General features: G+C 38.1%; 1 protein-coding gene across 1 annotated transcript in view; it reads left to right on the forward strand.

Moving 5' to 3' along the window:
- The first annotated feature begins 305 nt into the window (after positions 1-305).
- LOC108737313 (early growth response protein 1-A) overlaps positions 306-8409 on the forward strand; it is a 32272-nt gene continuing 24168 nt past the window's right edge. The window contains exon 1 of the mRNA XM_018470097.1: positions 306-425. The gene's annotated coding sequence lies outside the window, so the exon portion shown is untranslated. The remainder of the gene's footprint in view (positions 426-8409) is intronic.

Consider the following 8409-nt stretch of genomic DNA (forward strand, 5'->3'; position numbering starts at 1 on the left):
ATTTAATAACGAGCTTTCCGCACAAACATGACAAAAAATAGTATACGTACCTCGGGAAGAAACAGGGTTGTCTCAGACTGCATGTTTGCCGCCCGAGCCAGTCTGAAATAACCCTGTTTCTTCCCTCGATACGTAATGTACTATTTAGATGGATGGAATTTATAGGGGGGGAGCTAACTTTTCTGACGTAATATTTGTTGGGCGCTCGCTGAAAGTGTGACATAGCAAGACGAAGGGAGAGGGAGGGGCAATTTTTATTAAACCATATGTTATAATTGAAATTATAATTCACTCCAAAATTTTTTTTTTGTTACAGATTTAAAAGTCTACAACGAAAAGAAAATATTTTACTGAAGCTAATCTTGGTGTACGTTATACATAAGCAACAACTAATCGTTGCGTTTAGAAGATAAATTATACAATTGGTAAGTAGGCGCACATTTTATTTTTCTTACTGTACGTTAAAAATATAAAGGTTATAAATTTAAACTTAAAAATGAAATACAATTAGTATATAACGTAGGGTGTTTTATTTGGAGCGAAGGTTCTTTTCTTCTCTGACTCATCAAAATTTTGTTACCTCAAAATTCTCACAAAATGAGCCCTTAATTGTAATTTTAAATACTTGCGTTTGATTATTGAATTTTCGTAATTTAAATAACACGTAGATCACAATTTCTATTTTTTATAATTTTATCGTGGTTTGTCGTAAGTTGTGTTGTGTAAGACTTTCTTCAAAATTACGTGTACGATTTTATTGTGTCGGGATCGAAACCCGGAAAAATGATCTAAACTTTTTACGTACAACGAATGGTTGTAGCAAAAAAAACTTTTGGGTGTTTCATTCCCTGCAGTTATTCGTTGCTGGGCGAGCAACCCCTTCGGGGTACTCCGGAGAGTATGACGGAAGACCCTCTTCAACCTCCTTTTAGAAATTGTGGGGATGAGTGGGTGGTAGCTAGTGGTAAGAAAGATGATACAGACGAAATGAAAGATGGAATAGTACTGCCCTGGCATTTGCCTAAGTAATCCAAGGAAATCACAGGAATAGATCCACCAGGGGAGGCGTACCCGGATTGGAATCAGTATCCTCTCGAATGCTATGCAATGGTCTTTATAGCTTCAGTCCCGTTTCAATCTATTAAAAGTTACATATTAATCTTAAAGAAGTGACTAATTTTCGGGATCTAGAAGGTCGGATAACTCAGGATGACAGGAGCAGTAGACATATTAAAAGAAAGCGGAGGGTCGAGTTGTCTTTAACGGTTAATTTAGAAATTCAGAAAAGATTGTTGAAGGTTTATGTCTGGAGCGCTGCGCTGTACAGGTGTGAAACATGAACGTTGGGTGAAGCGGAAAAGAAAACGTTAGAAGCTTTCGAAATATGATGTCATGCGAAAGATGAGGATACCGTGGATAGAGAAGGTTAGAAATAAAAGCTATTAGAAGGAATATGAGAACAGAGGACTCTACGAAAGTCAATAAGAAATAGGCGAGATAGTTTTATGGGACATCTTCTTAGGCATGAAGGTCTAGTCAAAGACATATTAGATGCAGAAACAGGAGTTAAGAAGGATGGAAGTAGACTTAGATTAGGTTACTGTTCAGAAATAGTTAAGGATATGGGAAAAGAGGGAGGGATTACCGGCGAATGATGAGGATATCGTGGATAGAGAAGGTTAGAAATGAGGAGGTATTAGAATGAATAGGAGAACAGAGGACTTTATGGAGGTCAATGAAAAATAGGCGAGATAGGATGGTAAGACACCTTCTCAGGCATGAAGGCCTAGTCAGAGACATATTAGAAGCAGAAGCAGGAGTTAGTAGGGGTAGAGGTAGACCTGGGTTAGATTACTGTTCGCAAATAGTTAAGGTAAGTTTAGCTCAGGACAGGAAAGAGTGGAGGTGCGTGTCCAACCAGTCTTAGGACTGACGACCTTATGACGATGATGATAATCAATCTTCTTAACGTTGTTCTGTCTTCATGTAACTGTTCCTCTTCTAAATTCTTTTATACTTTGGATACGCTGATTTTTCTGTTAAATATAATAAGAGCACCTACCTTGATAGTTAAATATTCCAAGACCTGTTTCCTAGTTATGATTGTAGGTAATACTTACGATACTACTGCAAGCGGAAATCGAGGTGGATATTTATGCTTTTCGTGTTTTATTCCTTTTTTATTCACGTAGTCCAAGATCCAAATAAACGGTGACATTTGTAGTAGGTATCGAATTTCAATGTATCGAACGCAAGTAACCATTACCACACCTTGAATCAATTAAAACGTCTCTTACGCATGTATTTATCTTGGGACCAATTGAAATGTAAGACTGAGTAATTAGATTGATACGGAAATGCAAGAAGGTGCGGCTGTTTTCCGATTTTAATCGATTAGATCAAACGAAAACAGCAGAGCCACTATTAAAAAAGAAATGTTACGAATAAATAAATACAGAACTGACGTGCCGAAAATCGTAAATAATCGTGCTCTAGGTTCATACTCTACAAAGTAGATACTTGTATAAATGTGCAGTAAAAGGTATTGGGTGGTACGTCTAAATACATAAAAATACTAGCAGAAATTTCACATCAGCAACTCCTTCAGTAGCAACTCACATTTTTGTATGCATGAATGAGACAGGTACTCGCACTACTGAGTACCTACTTCTAAAAGTAGTAGCCGACACTCGTAACATATCCACTTTTTGCGAAGTTAAGTCTGCTAATAATTGTATTTCGAAGTAGGCACTCAGTAGTGTCTAGATTAAGTAAATAGTTTTAATTCCTACTATTCCTGAAAAGAGACTGGAGAGGGCCTTCCGCCTTACCTTCCGGCGTAGTCCGGAGGGACTGCGCGCTCACCAGCATTACTAACTGGTGTGAATGAAACATCCAAACCTTTTTTTTTTAACGATCGTAGTATCTGTGGTGCAATTTTCTGTTACTCAATAATGCTATGATAAAGATGTTACTTATTTATGGTTTGACAATATTAACATTTTACAAAACTGATACTTGGCCCTTCTGAATAATTGCGGTTATGTTATATAAAAAATCGTATTCCAAAGTTAAATATGAGGTTAGATACATTTTCAGTATTCGTTCTTCAAAGGAACAATAACTTGTTTCTATAATATCCAAATAGTGGTAATGTACTGCCATCTAGAGGGTATTTGTTGTTACTAAACTATTTCATGTGCTAGAGTAGGCCTACTAAATCAATGACTAATTAAATCGATACTGCAGCTAATACAAGTTTTGGAGGCTATTAACTAGATGCAATAGATAATCGCATAGTGATTAACGTCGCGTGGTTAAGGGATAAAGGAATTTGAGAAAAAACCAGACGACGTTGCAATTTTAAGACGACCCTGGACGTGAATTGGCAGCGTATAGAGAAATAATAACTAAGCAGCTAAATCGATGGAAAATGTAAACAGTGACTGTTGTGAAACGATTAAGAAAGTAAATATCAACAGCTTACTACTATGCTAATACACGTCATTTGCAGCCAAGCGGATTTAGATCAGGACTACGCGCCAACTATTAGAGTACAGGACCAGTATATTCACTCCAGAACCTAGGAAACTCACGCGTTGGTGAATGCAATAACGTTTTGCACTGACCTATGACACTAACACATTGATCTACTTTTAATGACTTTGACTATATGTATGCGTACAATTAACAAACAATCATTAGTACAAAAATGCAAATGAAGTACAACACGAATTGAATGCGACGTCGTAATTTTGTATTTCCCTGCGTGATCCTATCAGGGCCGGATTGGCCTTTTTTTGTACTTTCAAATGCGTTTTTCTGGACAGTGCACTTTCGGACTACCATACATTTACTTAATTTTCTTGTTATATAGTGCCCTATCACCTCCCGCAACGTTTCGTGGTACGTTTCTCACCCTGCATACCATGTATGGATAGGCACGCAAATCATATATTAATGATAACGTGTATTAAATTGTTGATAGAAGTTTATTGTAGCTATCAAATGAAAGTTTAATATTACAGGAATTGAAGACACCCACTCTTTTCGTTTTCGTTATTTAAATTTGAACTTCTACTTTCAACTTGTTTCGAAATATAGTTCTTAAGGACGTTCCCAAAGACCAGTGGTTCTCAACCTACAAATACGATTTCCCTATATAAGTTACCCACTTGTACTGTAAGAATTAGTTGACCAGCACTACGCTCTTTTGCCCCGCNGTTATCATCCGTAGTGAATGGTCTTAATATCCAAGAACTGGACTGACGATTATCCATATCCGGAAAATATTGCTTCAGTGAGTTTATTGATGCAGATAAATACCAAACCACAGATCAAATCAAATATAATCTTGTTTGGTTCAATATTTACCAATTGTGTATACAGTTGTATAAGCATCGACACATCTATAATTTTACATTTTTACTGTCTAGCTACGTATTTTAGGTCTTAATTATTAGGTTCTTTGTTACCCCCACAGAATAATTGATTTACCCCCGTGGGGGTACTTAACTTACTTACTTACCCGGAATCACTGATTTACACTGTAGGTTAAAATTAGGCAGGATGCCGCACCATTTTTGGCCCACCAACTCTGGTCCAAGTTTTTCCGTGGTTTCCTTAGATCATTTGGACAAATTCCAAGGGAGTGCAAATAATAAAAAATGTCCAAAACTAGATGAACTCTCAAAAATTTTTGAACAAAGCGTGACATTCTTTAAAAGCTTTAGTTTGTATTTATTAGACTTTTTATGATTTTGATAATTACATCTGCTTAAGTTCGGTTCTTAATTCACCTTTAGTGTTTAAGTAGAACAGAACAATAAGTTCTTGAAGAAACTGGATTTCCGCATTCTAGATACGTTTAGTGGTGAAATTCCCATGTTGGATCATGATGACGGCATGAATGTTCCAGGCTTTAATATTTTATATTTAATTATTATAAAGGGCATCTTCAGGAGCACTACGTTGTCTATATATGATCTCCAACGCTGTCGCTGAATAAGCACAGAAGAAATATGTCGCGATTCTGAGTTATTGGCTATTATGAGACTTAGATTTATTTAAGTAGACAAAGACAAAATGTTGTTAATACAGGTATGTATAAATTAATGAATAGCAAGGCATCGTTTTACTTTTTTGAAAAGAACAGCTAGTTTGTTAGTCACGGCAATTAGCTTTACGAGAAATAAGTAAAGATGAAGTTGGAGGTATGAAGTTTGTTGGGGAAATTAATTTTGGTCTCCGGAGCCGTTCCGGTCGTTATTGGTTGACGTTGTAGATCCTTGAAATATACTGTAATTATTGGTTCTGTTAATGAACACGTTTCAAGTCACCACTTAAAATGCCCACAATTATTGTTGCGACAGGCGCTGCCGCCGTTGCTACCGTGTGAAACTTGAAATGTGCAAGGAATGGATGGAATGTAGACAGGGTATTACTATGAGATCGACCGAGTATTCGATATTATATTTCTGTAGTCGGTTTTTTCGTTTTCGAAGAAAAACGATTACCTTCATCACGGTATTATCTGACCTGACTATAATTATTATCGTATCGTGATCTGTGTCACTTTTTAAATTCTTTCACACATCCAATTAAATAAATACCGTAACACAGAAAATCCTGCAAAGTTTTTGCTCTTCATTCTTCATATTGCTTCAATCTAGACATCTCATCATCATCGTAAGTTCGTCAGTCCTACGATTGATTGGACACGCACCTCCACTGCTGCCTATCCTGAGCTAATCTTTGCATTTCCCTAAAACTAGAACATCTCACATCCTTACTTATTTGTGATTAATCCTTTATGCCTGAGAAGGTGTCCTTCCAACTTATCTCGCCTATTTTTTACTGATTTACATAGAGTCCTCAGTGCTCCTATTCTTTCTAATACCTCTTCATTTCTAACCTTCTCTATCCACGGTATCCTCATCATTCGCCGGTAACACCACATTTCGAACATTCAAACATACACCCTTAACAAAACAACCTTTTTCGAATTTCTAAATTAACCGTTCGCGAGCATAGAAGTGACTTCTTTTAATCGAAGGCGACTCGACCCTGCGTTATGCTTTACTTTATATCCCTACTACTCCTTCCGTCTTGACTTATCTGACTCCCTTGATACCTAAAATCAGCCACTTCTAATCTTGCGTCTCCTATCTTTACATTCGCTCTTTCCCTACTTTTTCTTTCCTTGCTTACCTGTGTTTTTGTTTTTCTTTTATTTATTTTCTGTTAATAATACTGTTTCCATTTTATTTAAAGCTATCTCTAACTCCTCCTTGCTAGATGCTAATACTGCTATATCATCTGCAAATCTGAGCATACTAATCTAGACATCTGTAGGAATTTAAATAAACTTGAAGGATTTATGTAAAAATGTTTTTGGGTGCTTCATTCTCACCCGCTAGCAATGTTCGTGGTCGGGCAAACTATCCGGACTATAGGCAGGAGAATAGGGCGGAAAACCCCCTTCAGCCTTCTCTTAGGAATCGTGGGGATAGGGAGTTGGTGGTTGGGTAGAGAGAGATACGACGGACGAAATAATGAGAAGTAAAGAAGTCACAGAAACTTCGCCAGGCCAGGTGAAATTAAAGCGGTGTCCTCCGGAATGCTAAGCAGTGATCTAAACTTCCAGGTCACCATATATCGCTCGCTGGTACAAGTTTGCTTCACAATTAGTGGCACTACGAAGCACCCATCATCATCATAATCAAGGTCTTCAGTCCTAAAACTGATTGGACACGTACCTTCGCTCTTTCGTGTATTCTGTGCTAAAAATCTTCGCATTCTTTTAGCTAAAGTCAGAAACTGTAATAAGTACTTGTGAAAATACTACAAATGGGGCAGTGAACGCCATCTGTAGCGCGATGCTACATTTTAGGATTACGTATGCTCCAACAAGGTCCATTTGTGTGGATATCTACTTGCTGAAAACGAATCCCGGCGCAGCCAACCTCAACGTGATAGGCACGTTAGCTTAATTGAATAAAATAATTCGAAGTGGTCTGTATTCTGTCGAAACTGCCAGACGCGGATCGCAATTTCGATCTTTTTGGATCAGCGCGTAGCAAGCAACTCCGACAGCACACAGACCAACTTTTACCTGCTGTCTTAACAGTGCGATTTAGAAAATACTACAAATGGGGCAGTGAACGCCATCTGTAGCACGATACTATTTTTTAGGATTACGTATGTTTCATATGTAGTATGTAGCATCGTTGTACAGATGGCGTTCACTGCCCCATTTGTAATATTTTCTAAATTGCACTGTTAAGACAGCAGGTAAAAGTTGGTCTGTGTTCTGTCGGAGCTGCCTGCAACGCGCTGATGAGATCCAAAAAGATCGAAATTGCGATCCGCGTCTGGCAGTTTCGACAGAATACAGACCACTTCGAATTATTTTACTTGTGAAAACTTTTACAACTATAAATAACCAAGTACTATCCCTTTTACTATTATAAACAAAATTGATGGTCCACTCTCTGCAATAATCACAAGCGCACGCCCTTTCACTGAAGCCGGTTTACAACTTTCTGCAAATCGAATTCAATATTTACGACGTTATCACCGCGCTACCAAGCCGCGTTTTAACCTACTCATATATGCGCGACAGTTGTTTATCGTCGCGATACAATTTTGTTGTCGAACATGTCGATGTATCTACTACTCGACTATGTAAAAATACGTGCACACATGGACATATTTCCGTGTCGTGTATGTCCACGTAAAGTTGGTATTATTTAAATGTGTGAGACAGGAAATGTTGCAACGGACTGCTATAGCAGGAGCACAGGATCGACGGCGACGCGACGCGACGTTGTTTCATTGAAGAGCGCGAGTGGGCCGTGAAATATTTTACGACTCGACAAAACGAAAGCGGTCGTGCAGTCGCAGTTGGCTGTGGATAAACGGCAGCGGCAATAAATTGCGATAGGCGAAATTGGCGACAGTTTTTTCTTTTTTTATCAAGAGAAGGGATATCATCTTATCGACCAACGATGACAGAAGCAACAGATCTTTTCTTATCTGAGAAACATTTATATTTTTGCTTTATTTACGTTATCGGACGAAAGTAAAGCAAATCTTATGGGCGGTGATGTAAAACAGAGCCGGGAAAACTCGGATCTTTTGCATCCCGAGTGATCCTCAAGGTTAACCAAGTGGCTCCTCATTGATCCTGCGAGTGCGAGTGAGATGATTCTTTCCTTTTCTTATCCCTTCCATTTCGTAGGTGAGTCCCCTCTTCCATAGCCAAACCCAATAGTTTTGCGAACGTAGTAACGAAAATTTTCGTAGGTATTATTTAAGTTGCGAGAGTGGCTTCGCTCGTCTACGGGATGAAGGGGCTTGATATGGGAGTGGAAGGGAGAAGAAAAAGACAAAACAAAATTATTCATT

This window comes from Agrilus planipennis, unplaced genomic scaffold (assembly GCF_000699045.2).
Source record: "Agrilus planipennis isolate EAB-ADULT unplaced genomic scaffold, Apla_2.0 scaffold9, whole genome shotgun sequence".
Classification (NCBI taxonomy): domain Eukaryota; kingdom Metazoa; phylum Arthropoda; class Insecta; order Coleoptera; family Buprestidae; genus Agrilus; species Agrilus planipennis.